Here is a 14,226-nt window from a genome sequence, read left to right as displayed (position 1 = left end):
CTTCCACCCTCAAGCTACACCCAGCCTTACCTTATTTTTCACTTTGAAACAGGATGTCACTAAGTTGTAGTGGGTCTAAGTTGCTGAGGCTGGCTGTGAACCTGCAATCCTCCTGTCTCAGCCTCCCAAGTACACCACCACACATGGCCTTTATTATGAAACAGAGTCCCCAGCCCAATTCTTTATTCTTTATTTTGAAACAGGGTCTTACTAGGTTGCAGAGGACCTCGCTAAGTAGCTGAGGCTGGCTGAGAACCGGCAATCCTCCTGTCTCAACCTCCCAAGTGACTGGGATTACAAGCGTGCACCACCATGCCTAGAAAAGTTGAACATTTCTGTTGCTTTCTTGGTTTTGAAATCCCAGGAGAGAGCCGGGCATGGTGGGTGGTGCAGGTTTGTAATCCCAGCCTTTGGGAGGCTGAGACAGGAGGATCACGGTTCGCGGACAGCCTTAGCTACTTAGAGAGGCCCTCCACAACTTAGTGAGACCCTGTTTCAAAAATAAAGAAAAAATAGGGCTAGAAGTGTAGCTTGGAGGTAAAATGCTCCTGGGTTCCACCCCCAGTACCACACACACACAAAAGAACATCAAAGTTGAGTTACTTTACTTATGGTACTGGGGATTGAAGCCAGGGGCATTCTACCTCTGAGCTCCACCCCCAGCCCTATTTTCATGTTTTTTATTTTGACACAGGGTCTCCTGAGGTTGATGAGAGTCTTACTGCTTGATGAGGCTCTCCTCCAATTTGAGATCCTTTTTTTTTTTTTTGGTGGTGGTGGTACTGGGGGTGGAACCCAGGGGCTCTCTACCTCCGGGCTATACTTCCAGACCTATTTTCATATTTTATTTGAGAACAGGGCCTCACTAAGTTGCTGAGAGCCTCACTAAGTAGCTGAGGCTGGCTTCGAACCTGTGCGATCCTCCTGTCTCAGCCTCCCAAGCACGGGGATTACAAGCGTGCTCCTGGCCCTATTCCTAATCTGTGAGGGACAATAGTACTACCTTCCTCTTAGGGTCACTGTGGAGACTACATGGATGCAAGAAAAGCACTCGATGCAAGGTGCCTGGCAGAGAGCAGCACCTGACGTGCGCTTCGCAAGCACCACCGCGGCCATTTCACCTCCAGGACGACTCAGGCTCTCACTCCAGAAATATCACATGCTATAGGTGATAAGTAAAATAAAAAATTAAATGCGAGTAAAATAAAAATAATGTGCGTACGGCGGAGTGTGAAAAACACGAGAGAGGTCCGGTACACGTGGCATGTAAAGTTTTAATGGCACGGCTCTCCCGGGGATCAGGGCGAGGCACCGTGGGGCCCGCGCGCCTGTCCGAAGCTAGAGGATGCGGGCTCTCCTTTTAAAGGCATGCATCTCGCGAGATGGGGGTTTACTCGCGGGAACGCCCAATTCTCGCGGGGGTTTCAGCCCCTCCCTTGCCCTGCAGAGGTCATGTGACACAAAGTCATATGAGTGCAGGACCCAACTTAACATTCCGGCCTTTTGATGGTAGGGATAATGGATGACGATTGGACCCTCTAGCTTCTTCCTGCTGTCAAGGGGCGTCGTCAGGGGCCCCAGGCCGGGAGGAGTCGGGAGTCCAGTCCCCCAGAAGGGGATGCAGGTGGGTGCATAGCTGCAGTGCGAATTGGAGGTTACCCTGGACAGCTTAGTGATGTGCGCTTGAGGAGGCTTGAACAGGCAAGGGCTATTAAAGAAAAAAACAAATCATGAGATTGAGCAGGCGACCAAAAAGGAGACTGGCTTACTCAGTACCTGGAGAGCTACCCTGAGCTGGCAAAGAGGATGGAGGTTGAGGGATCCAGGAGCCATCAGTCTTCAGCCAGGCTGAGTAGGGCCAGTGGCGGGGCCTGGTCTGGAAAGGTGCTCCCCCTGTGTTGAGGCACCTGGGGCTCACCCTTTTCCAAGGGCACTGTTCCAGTGGCCCTCCTGGCCACACGCCGAGCAGTCTGATTGGTAGGCGTGGCTTTGCCCCACTTGAGGCAGGCTCCTGGAGGTAGTTGTTGTTGCAGTCCTCCATACCTAGGTGGCGCTCCAGGGGGCTGAGCCGCCACCGCCAGCCGAAGGGCAGCTACCAGGGATCTGCTTTTTGGCAAAGTCGGAGTGTATGCTCCATTTCCGCCTGTTTCTCTCTGGAATTAAAACTTAGATGCTATGTTAAGGTTCTGTCAGCTGTGACGGACCTATACTCACAAAGAGCGCGTCCCGGGGCTGGTGTCCGGCAAGAATGGCAACGCGGACTCCGCACGGGCAGACAGAGAGTGTCGCCCCAGCCCCGGCCTGTCGTTTCCCGCAGCACCTAGGGCGCGCCCGAGCGGGCCACCCAGCAAAATTGCAGTCTGGCGCAGGCCAAGATGGTGACTGTGACATCACCAGGCAGTGACTATGCGCCATCACAAAATGGCAGCTGGCAGGAAAATAAATGGAAGCTGATGGGGGAGAGCATTTGGAGGGATACCAGACCGCTTATAAAAGTTCCTAACTATTCCTGGGCCACCGCAACCTATTTCCCAACTCGTATCAAGGCAGACAGGCTCTCAGGGCATCTGCTAGTATAAAGGTTCGACTCCCCATAATTGTTTCGCGGGCGGAAACGAAGAACAGGAAATGGGCGTCCCCGATTTCCCTGCTCAATCGTTCGGAAACAGAGGTTAAGAGATAGGGAAGAACGTCTTCATTCCTTCTCAAAACCGGAGGATGACCTGGTCATCCGCAGCGTGGTCCCAGTGGACCGGGGGACAATGGGTCACCAAGCGCTTGGATTTTTGGGTCCCAGTGGACCGGAAGACCCAAGTCCGGAACCCGCTAACCAAGGGAAGGAGGCAGTTTACCGGAGTGAAGTGTTGCCAGCCAGCGCTGGCTGCAACAGAAGCACTGAGAAGCTGCTGGGAGCGTGGTGGAGCTGGGGCGCGTGGATGCCAGTGGCTGGTGTGGACGGCACTGGCAGCTGGCGCAGGCAGGATCAGTGGGGGTGCGCAGGCGACATGGCTTGCCGGGCCCGCGGTGTGGAGACAAAATGGCTTCCAGATACGCGCCAGACGCTGAGGCTGGGCCCTGAGGAGCACCGCCAGTGAGCCTGGCTCGGGGCGGGTGGGGAAAACCGGCCAGAGGTCCCGGCGGTGACCGGAGAACCAAGCTGGAACGGTGCTTTAGGAGGTCCAAGCGGCAGGCAGAGGTCCTGGCCCGCGCAGGCGGTTGGCAGGCAGAGCAAGTGCCAAGCTGCCTGGCTCGGGCCGGAAAGATGGCCGCCGACTCCTAGGATTGGTTAGGAGTGGAAAGTGGGAGGGATTAAAGATTGTGAGGCCTCCAGTGAGGCCATGAGGTGGGAGGGGTTAAAGATGGCGAGGCCTCCAGTGAGGCCATGAGGTGGGAGGGGTTAAGGATGGCGAGGCCTCCAGTGAGGCCATGAGGTGGGAGGGGTTAAAGATGGTGAGGCCTCCAGTGAGGCCATGAGGTGGGAGGGGTTAAGGATGGCAAGGCCTCCAGTGAGGCCATGAGGTGGGAGGGGTTAAAGATGGCGAGGCCTCCAGTGAGGCCATGAGGTGGGAGGGGTTAAGGATGGCGAGGCCTCCAGTGAGGCCATGAGGTGGGAGGGGTTAAGGATGGCGAGGCCTCCAGTGAGGCCATGAGGTGGGAGGGGTTAAGGATGGCGAGGCCTCCAGTGAGGCCATGAGGTGGGAGGGGTTAAGGATGGCGAGGCCTCCAGTGAGGCCATGAGGTGGGAGGGGTTAAGGATGGCGAGGCCTCCAGTGAGGCCATGAGGTGGGAGGGGTTAAAGATGGCGAGGCCTCCAGTGAGGCCATGAGGTGGGAGGGGTTAAGGATGGCGAGGCCTCCAGTGAGGCCATGAGGTGGGAGGGGTTAAGGATGGCGAGGCCTCCAGTGAGGCCATGAGGTGGGAGGGGTTAAGGATGGCGAGGCCTCCAGTGAGGCCATGAGGTGGGAGGGGTTAAGGATGGCGAGGCCTCCAGTGAGGCCATGAGGTGGGAGGGGTTAAGGATGGCGAGGCCTCCAGTGAGGCCATGAGGTGGGAGGGGTTAAGGATGGCGAGGCCTCCAGTGAGGCCATGAGGTGGGAGGGGTTAAAGATGGCGAGGCCTCCAGTGAGGCCATGAGATGGGAGGGGTTAAGGATGGCGAGGCCTCCAGTGAGGCCATGAGGTGGGAGGGGTTAAAGATGGTGGGGCCAAGATGGCGGCCCCCCAGTGATTCCACGTGTCCAAGATGGCGGGCCAAAGCTGGCGACCCCATCCCCCAGTAATTCCATGTGGCTGCTTACCGGAATGGCCAGGCCCAGGCAGCGGGGGTGGGCGGGCACAGGGTGAAGGGCGCCAGGGCGCGAGTCCGAGTGGAGGAACCAGCTGGAGCGCGGGCTGGGGGCTGTTTAGCAGAGTGGCGGCCACCTAGATGGAGGAGGCAGGCGGCCCCGGCAGGCGGGTCTAAGCAACGCCAGGCGCGGAGAAGACATAGGCGTGCGGCGTGGCGCAGTCTGCGGGCGACGCGGTCCCATTCCAGCGGCGGGCAGCGTGGGCAGGCGGGAACGGCGGTTTTAGGAGGTCCAAGTGGCAGGCAGAGGTCCTGGCCCGTGCAGGAGGCCAGCAAGTAGAACGGGTGCCAGCATCACCCAAGGAGCCTGGCTCCGGGAGGGTGGAACTGGCAGCCTGGCGGCCGGCGGAGCCTGCACGCCCCGGCGGTGGTGGCTGTGGCCGCGGTGGCAGTGGAAGATGGCCTCCGGTGCTCCAGAAGAGAGCACATGGGCGGGAAAAGATGGCCACCGGCTCTCAGCAGAGCTCGGGGCCGAAAAGATGGCCGTGAGCTCTCAGCAGAGCCCGGGGCGGGAAGAAGGCTGCCGGCTCTCCCGGAGAGCGCAGGGCCGGAAAGATGGCTTAAGGTCCAGGCAGGCATGGGGCAGCAGTGGCGGCAGTGGCGGGAGCAACGCCTGCAAGCGGAGCGCTGGTGTGGGACCTCACAGTCGAGCTGCTGGCGGGTCGGAGAGTCCGGGGCTCAAAAAGAGAGTAAAAAGAAAAAGAGAAAACAGAAAAAAAAAAAAGGAAAAAAATGGGGAGGGACCCAAGAGTTCTCCCGGTTCGGCACCAAATGATAAGTAAAATAAAAAATTAAATGCGAGTAAAATAAAAATAATGTGCGTATGGCGGAGTGTGAAAAACACGAGAGAGGTCCGGTACACGTGGCATGTAAAGTTTTAATGGCACGGCTCTCCCGGGGATCAGGGCGAGGCACCGTGGGGCCCGCGCGCCTGTCCGAAGCTAGAGGATGCGGGCTCTCCTTTTAAAGGCATGCATCTCGCGAGATGGGGGTTTACTCGCGGGAACGCCCAATTCTCGCGGGGGTTTCAGCCCCTCCCTTGCCCTGCAGAGGTCATGTGACACAAAGTCATATGAGTGCAGGACCCAACTTAACAATAGGAGCACGTGCTTACAAACACGCGGGCAGAGGTGCTGTATTTAACGCTCTCCCACTTGCTGTTTCACTTTACGATAATCTTGGGCGTGTTTCCATGTTTGTGCGTATTGATTCCCCACGTTCATTCTCAACCACGAGGCATTTTATTAAATGGGTGTAGCCGGCGTGGTGGCGCACGCTTGTAATCCCAGCATTCGGGAGGCTGAGACGGGAGGATCACGGTTTGCAGACAGCTCAGCTACTTAGTGAGGCCCTTTGCAACTCAGTGAGACCCTGTTTCCAAATAAAGAATAAAAAACAGGGCTGGGGGTGTAGCTCGGAGGCAAAATACCCCTGGGTCCCATCCCTAGTACCAAAAAAAAAAAAAAAGAAGAAAAAGAAAAAGAAAAGAAAAAAAGGGTGTGCCACGGGCTATGTGACCAAACGGGAATATTCAGAATATATAATCACATATTTGCTCAGAGACTTCTGATTTGAAAATCCATGTGAAGAGCCATTTGAATAATTCAAACACATTTTTCTTTTCTTTTTTTTAAACACATTTTAAACCCAAATCCTATAAACTTGGCCCACGTTATATACAAACAGTGTTGCTCAGAGATAAACTGGAACCTCCAATCCAGAGCACAACGGGCCGAGTGGACGTGCTAATGGGGCCAGTTAAAACCAGTGGACGTTACTATACTTACCCCAGATTAATTGGGGACATAATGGAGCATTAAAAGAGGCACGATAGCTGTTTATTCAGGCTTTTAACTACAAGAGAAAAGGACCAGTGGTTTTACTATTATATTTTCCATTTGGCTTCCCAGCACCTCAAATTCAATCAGTGTCCTGCTGTTAAGAGGTATTTTGAAATGTACCAAGTCTTAATTGAAGTGGAAGTGCTTGAAACCAGAGTTAATACCAGGAGCGACAGGGAGTCGAATCGATGGAGGTAAGCTGTTGCTGCTCTGCATGTCAACTCCTTTTGGGCACAGGGGCCAGTTAAAACTCTTCCTGTAGACTGCATGGTTTGGTATCCAGCTGGATCGGGCCACAGAGGCAGCTGCGGTCATCCTGCTGAGCTCTGGGTTCCCTTGGAACAAAAGAAAAGAGTGGTGCTGCAGGGTCCAGGGGACTAAGTCAGATAGCACCTGTCGCCCCTTCCATCAGTACTCATGAAGCTTCAGGAGTGCACTAGGGGCCGTGCCAGGAGCTAGAGAGACAGCGGACAACAGGACGAGCCTGCATCTCTGCCCTCAGGGAGCTCAGGTTCTAGCTGGGGAGATGGGCATAAGCCAGGAAACAAAACAGAGCTTTCAACTAACACTGAAAGAAACACCGTGATGAAACAGAGAATAACCAGGGGATCCATTGCATTAGTTCATTTTCTGTTGCTATAACAAAATATTATAGCCTGGGTACTTTATAAAGTTTTAGTTAGCTCAGAATTCTGGAGATTCGAGAGCCCGGCTTCAGCTGGGGAGGATGGCATGTGCCTGTGATTCCAGTACTTTGGAGGCTGAGACAGAGGGATTGCAAGTTTGAGGCCAGTCTCAGAGACTTAGCAAGGCCCTGTTTCAAAAATTAAAAAATAAAATAAAAAGGGCTAGAGGTATAGCTTGGAGGTAAATTCTTAGTACCAAATGGGTTCAATTCTTAGTACCCCCTCCCCAAAAACAAAAAACATGGCCTCGCATCCCCTTGGCCCTGGTGGGGGCTTCATGGTGGGGGCATCATGCTGGATAGCACCATGCTAGGCATGTGCTAGAGGGAGAGCTCTCGTGGTGAGACGGAAAGCCAGAGATCAGTGAGGGGCCCGGCTCACTCTTCAAGACAACTCGTTTTTTTTTTTCTTCCGGTACTGGGCATTTCTATCTCTGAGTGGCAACCCCCCACCTCTATTTTTTATTCTTTATTTTGAAACAGGGGCCGGGCGTGGTGGCACACGCTTGTAATCCCCTTGCTTGGGAGGCGGAGACAGGAGGATCGCGCAGGTTTGAAGCCCCTCGCTGGTTTAAGAGACCCTGTTTCCAAATAAAAATATAAAAAATAGTTCTGGGAGTATAGCCAAGAGAAAGGTTTCCGGGAACCCCAGTACCCCCCCCCCACACACACAAGAAAAAAGAAAAAAGAAAAAAGAAACAGGGTCTAAGTTGCAGAGGACCTCACTAAGTATCTGAGGCTGTTCTTGAGCCTGGGATCCTCCTGTCTCAGCCTCCCAAGTGCGGGGATTACAAGCAGGGTCCACCACTCCCAGTTTATGACCGTGCATTTTTTGTGGGATTGGTGGCATCCTGCAAGACCTGTTAATCCCTGCGGAGGTGGAGTCCGGGGGACGGAATCGCTCCCCACTAGGCCCCACCTCTTAAGGGTGTGCTCTCCTGCTCAACACCGCCAAAATGAGGGCTGTGCTTCAGCATGTGAACCTTTGCAGGATACGCTCAGGGCACTGCCGGACCTAGTGAGTGCTTAGGACCTGTGCGCTGCAGCCTCACACAAGCGGGGCCACTCGGCAAGAAGAGCAAGGCTAGAGGCTGGGAGGGAAAGAGCCACGCCCTCTCGTTGAACTGAAGGAAGCGGGCGTTGAGCACAGGCAGGAGGAGGAGGAAAGAAAGCTTAGTCAGTAGGGGTCCTATCGCACAGGGGTGTCTGGATCCTGTACTAAATGCCATGGCAGGCCACAGAAGACAGGGAAGTGCTGGTAGTCTGAGTCCTATCTCTGCAGAAAGCCCACCTGACTGCTACCTGCAGAATGCACTGAAAGGAGCCAGCCCACAGGAGGAGGCTTGTGTTTCTCCTGGGAGAGAGACTGGGAGGCAGGGCTATTGCAGCAAATAACAAGGTTATAACCCCCCTCAGCAGGCCAGAGCCACTGTAGGCTCCAGAACACAAGGTCTCTGGGGACCCCTCCAAGGATTACAGGTTATCTGCTGAGCACGTGCCAGGCACGGGGGCAAGCGTTTGGTGCAAGAAAGTCATTGGTCACATTAAGACACCTGCCCACGAGCGACACACTGAATTGTAAGATTCCGGCTTCAGCCACTGGCGAGTGTGGATGCTGGAGACGGGAAGCAGGGACGACTCTGTTAGCACCTGTTAGCTTGGATTCCACGGGTCCATCCAAGGCTTGGTGTTGGAAGCATGACCCCAGTGTCGCCAGGTTCAGAGGTGCGGCACGACTGGCGGGTGTTTTATTCCTTTCCCTCCGTGTTGCATGCTGGGTGACTTTTTAAGCTCTTTGAGCTCACTCATTTTCTCAATACTTGTGTTAAATTTAGGTTCAATCGGTCCATTGCATTTACCTAGACAATTATCTTTTTCTTTTTTTTTTTTGCAATACTAAGAATGGAACCCAGGGGCATTCTACCTCCAAGCTACACCCCCAGCCTTATTTTTTATTCTTTACTTTGAAACAGGGTGTTACTAAGTTGTGGAGGGTGTAAGTAGCTGAGACTGGCCGTGACCCCAGATTCTCCTGTCTCAGCCTCCAAGTACTGGGATCACAAAACCACCATATGCACCACCACGCCTGACTTTCTTTTTCATTTTTAAAGTTTTGGGCTTTTTTCTCTTTTTTTCCTTCCTTTCTTCCTTCCCTCCCTTCCTTGGTACTGAGAATTGAACCTAGGGGCATTCTGCCTCTGAGCTATACCCCTGGCCTGTTACTTTTTTTTTTTTTTTTTTTTTTGGTGGTACTGGGGTTCCTGGAAGCCCTTCTACCTCCGGGCTACACTCCCAGACCTAGTTTATATTTTTGAAACAGGGTCTCTTACGCCAGCGCGGCTGGCTTCGAACCTGCGCGATCCTCCTGTCTCTGCCTCCCAAGCGCGGGGATTACAAGCGTGCACCACCACACCCGGCCTTACTTTTTATTTTGAAACAGGATCTTGCTAAGTTGCTGAGGCTAGTCCACAACCTATGATCCTCAATACTCTGCCTCCCAAGTACTGGGATTACAGGCATATGCCACCATGCCTGGCTAGAATTAGTCTTTTAAATAAGGTGAGAAGAGAATCATAAATTCAGCCTCCTATAAGTTACCTCTGGAGGGAATACAGAGGAAGAGGTCTGTAGAGACACAAATTCAGGTGTGGGTGGTGCGCTCATCCTAAGTTGAGTGGAAGGTCCCTAAGTATCCACTTATTATTTTTGAATATGTATGAGTTACGTATTACATGCTTTAAAATGCCATTTGGCTCAGGATAATAAAAAATGCCCAGATTCTTCTTGTGGCCCCTCAGTTCTCCCTAGGCCTAGACAAGGCAGGTTCAGAAGGTCAGGGCAGGCAACGAGGGGAAGGCTGGTTCTTTCCTGCAAACTGGTGCAGAGAGGGTGAGTACTCTGGGCTGCACTGGTGGGAGCCCTTTCTTTTTTTTTTATAACAATTTTTTTATTGAACATAAATAGTATACATTTACACTATATTTGGTGCCCTCCCCCCCCCCGCCCACATCCCCCCCCCACCAATGGTTGTCCAGGTTAACCATGTCTTATTCATAATTTTACACATGTTCAAGTGTAGACCCTTATTAATCAAGACCGGCCTTCCTCCTCTCCTATCTTACCATCCAAACTTAGCTAGTATTTCCCCTTCAATATCTGGAGTCCCTCTGGTATTCTTTGTGTTTCCTAGTTTGGGCATATTAGAGGAAACATATGTATCTTCTTCTTCTGTGATTGGCTGATCTCACTTAACATAATGTTCTCCAGGGCTTTCCATCTTCTTTCAAATGATATAATTTTGTTCTTCTTTATGGCTGAATAGAATTCCATTGTGTGTATTTCCCACAGTTTTGCTATCCATTCATCTGTTGATGGTGATCTGGGTCGGTTCCATATTTTGGCTATTACAAATTGTGCTGCTATGAACATAGGTATGCATATGTTGCTGTAGTTCTCTGAATTCAGCTCCTTTGGAAAGATGCCCAGGAGTGGTATAGCTGGGTCATATGGTGGATCTATTCCCACCTTTCTTAGGAATCTCCACACAGATCTCCATAGTGGTTGAACTAGTTTGCATTCTGGTGGGAGCCCTTTCTGACTGAGCCGACTGGACTACGAGGCCTGTGTGGATTCCGTAGTCTAGTGTTTACTCCCCCAAGTACTGAGTTCAGTCTCTGATTTTTGCCACCGTGATGGGAGAGGAAAAGTCCATTTCAAGCAGACCCATCATCATTAGGAGCAACGTCCTCAAAAGGCAAGAGTGAGGCAGCCCCCAGCGCCAAGTTCAGAGGTGGCACTCCCCGGAGAGGAGAGGCAGGCGATCCAGTGCTCTGGGTGGGGGAGCAGGCCTGGCCTCTAGGACACCTGCCAGGGGGCACGGGCTTAGGAAGGAGAGCCGCACCCATGCCCAGGTCCCTTTTACTCAGTAACTCTGTCTGCTGGCAAATGTCACCGTCCCTTTAAGGTGGGGGTGGGGGTGTCAGGTGCAGGGTGGGAGGAGGACAGAAAGGGACTTGGAATTCCTTCTGGAGGACATGATACCAAGAAGCAGCTCCAATTTCAAAGTTAAATTAAATTAACCCTTAATAAATGTCCCCTGCTTCCTTTCCCTTCCTCTCAAGGAACCTGATGTCCCCTGGGGTGACGAGCTGGCCCAAACCTTTCCACCCAGCAGTTACTTTGTCCTCAGCGGAGGGTCAGCAGAAGGTGGCTGGCTCCTCTGGGACAGGGCTCCCTCTGCTGGCCAGAGCGGGAGCCTTCGGATGCGGACAGACCCTGCCTACAGTGACTTCCACGTCAAAGGTCTGCATCTTAACACAATGTTACAGATGAGCAGTTGCTGCTGCACAGTTTTAAGATGAGGAACCCCAAGGGCTCTGGCCAGCTGGGGCCCCTAGGGAGCAGCCGCCTTTGACATTCAGTATTCTCACTTTTAAAGTGGATATAAACCGGGCGTGGTGGTACACACACATACTCCCAGTATTTGGGAGGTTAAAAAAAAGGATCAAAGGTTTAAGGCCAGCCTCAGCAACTTAGTGAGACCCTGTTTCAAAATAAAAACTAAAATAGGGCTGGGAGGGTGTGGTGGGGCATGCTTGTAATCCCAGCAGTTGGGAGGCTGAGACAGGAGGATCAGGATCATGGTTCTCTGAACAGCCTCAGCTATGGCCCTGTGTAATTTAGTGAGACCCTGTTTCACTGGGCTAGGGGTGTAGCTCCGAGGTAGAATGCCCCTGGGTTCCATTCCCAGTACCTCAAAAAAAAAAAAAAAAAAAAAAAGAAAAGAAATAAAATAGGGTTGGGGTATAGCTTGGAGGTAGAATGCCCCTGGGTTCAATTCCCAATGCCCTGGGTTTAATCTCTAGGATTCCCTCCCCCAAAAAAGTGTTGTTTTTTTTTTTTTTTTTTTGCGGTACTGGGAATTGAACCCAGAGACATTCTACCTCTGAGCTACCCCCCTAGCCCTGTTTTTTAAAATTCTTTGTTCTGAAATAGGATCTCACTGAGTTGCAAAGGGCCTAAGTAGCTGAGGCTGTCTGCGAACCTCGATCCTCCTGTCGCAGCCTCCCCAGTGCTGGAGGGCGTGTGCCACCATGCCCAGCTGAGTGGGTTATAAAAAGAGTAAGCCTGAGTTGGGCATGGTGGCACATACCTGTAATCCTAGTACTTGGGAGGCTGAGAAAAGAGAATCACAGGATGGAAGCCAGCCTCAGCAACTTAGTGAGAAAAAAAGGGGGCTTGCAGGTATGATTAAGGATCTTGAGATTAGCCCAAAGTAATCATAACAGATCTTTGTAAGTAAGAAATGGAGTCAGAGCCAGGTGTGGTGGCACACCCTTGTCATCTCAGTGCCTGAGAGGCTGAGATAGGAGGATCGCAGGTTTGCCACAGCCTCAGCTATTTAGGGAGGCCCTTCATAACTTAGTGAGACTCTCTTTCAAAAGAGAAAATTAAAAAATAGGGCTGAGGGTGTAGTTCAGAGGTAGAATGTTCCTGGATTAAACCCCCAGTATGGCCAAAAAAAAAGGTAGAAAGATCATTCAGAAAAAGCACACATCAGACACTGATGGGTGCTAAAACAAAAACAAGAAAGAGAACACAGAATGGAAGAAGACATTATGCTGTTGTCTTTGAAAATGGAGGAAGGGTCGAGCCCAAGGACGCAGGCGGCCATGAGAATCTAGAAAAGGCAAAACCGGCCCCTACCACCTTCCTTTTAGTCCTGTGAAACTAGTTCAGGATTCAGACCTTCAGAACTGTGTGGAAATAAATGCATTTTTTTAAGCCTCTAAACTTGTAATTTGTTATAGTGGCATCAAGATACTAATACATTGGGCTAGGCATGGGTCAATGAAGTGGATTATGATTAGTCCAGTTCTGGACATCTAGGTCCAATTAAAAACATAGATTCGTGTGTGTGTGTGTGTGTGTGTGTGTGTGTGTGTGTGTACTGGGGATTGAACCCAGAGGCATTCTACCACTGAGCTATATCACCAGTCTTTTTTAAATTCTGAAACAGGGTCTAAATTGTGGAGGCTGACCTTAAATTTAAGATTCTCCTGTCTCAGCTTCCTAAGTACTGAGATTACAGGTGATGGCCACCACACCTGGCTAGATGCAACCTTCAAATTGCTTCTCACCTCCTATAAGATAAAGCTCCAACTCTTTGGCACTGGCTCTACAAGGTCCATGCTCACCTCTCTATCTCTGGCTCTCAAGACTCCTAACTTCACGTCACTGCAAACGCCACCAGCCCCAGACCCCATACATTTTGCCAATGGACCCTGGTCTTCTGCCTATGAGCTGTTCCTATTGACTCTTACAGGGCTCAGCTCCTTTGTCATGGACTCTGTAAGTCGGGTTGAAACCTTCCCCTACAACTCACATTACCATGGGCTGCTTCCTGGTAGACTGGGTGGACAAGATCGGCATTAGGATTCTGTGGCTCAGTTGCAGGCAGTGGGTCCTCAGTGTGTCTACAGACCCAACCTTGAAGGCATTGTTAACTGGGAATGTGAAGCCTGGACAATAGGCTCAAAGGCCTTCCTTCACTGCCACCCTTCAGTAATCTTCAAGAGTGGGCATAAATTCAGTAATTCCTGGAGGTAGAGAGGGTAAAAAAGCACTCTGGGAATGTGTGTGTGTGTGTGTGTGTGTGTGTGTGTGTGTGTGTGTGTGTGTGTGTGTAAAACAAATCCTAGAGGGCTGCAAAGCCTGTCTGAACATGGCTTTCCACATCTTCATGATTAATGTCTGTATACACCACCTTAAGTCTGATATCTGCTAACGTATTTTTTTTTCTAACTTCAAGTATTAAATAAGGGTGTCGGAGGGAAGTCGTTTTGATGTAGGGGTGTTCTTATCCCCTAACCCGATGAGATAAGTAGCAAGACCTTTGAAACCTGTAAAGCCCTCTAGCAGGCGATTTTGCGCAGGGGAAAACGCGCCGGAGCGACTCCGCCAGCCCCGGGGCGCCCGCGGCCCGCCCTGCCCCGCGCCCCCCCCACCCCCCGGCCCGGCGCGCGCGGCGGCGGTTGGCGCCCGAGGGCCAGCTGTTCCGATCGCCCGGGGTCCCGCAAGGCCCCGCGGCTCGGACAACACGCGGAGCCAGCGCAGCGCCGGGGCCTCAGTTGAAGAAACCGCTCTCGGGCTGGACAGAGGCGGAGCCGCCGCTCTGGCTGGGCCAACAGAAGAGCCAGAAGATGCCTGCGGCCGCCCTGGGGCCGCCCCCGGCGCGGGGCACCCTGGGACTTGTAGTCCCCTCCGCGGCCAGCGCCGGGGCCGTCGGCCGGCCCGCCCTGCGGCGCCGCGGCGCGCTTCCCTCCATCCCGGCGCGCCGACTTCCTGGTCGCCGCA

Source organism: Muscardinus avellanarius (genome assembly GCF_963383645.1).
Source record: "Muscardinus avellanarius genome assembly, chromosome: 4".
Lineage (NCBI taxonomy): Eukaryota > Metazoa > Chordata > Mammalia > Rodentia > Gliridae > Muscardinus > Muscardinus avellanarius.
Note: the sequence above shows the minus strand (reverse complement) of the source record.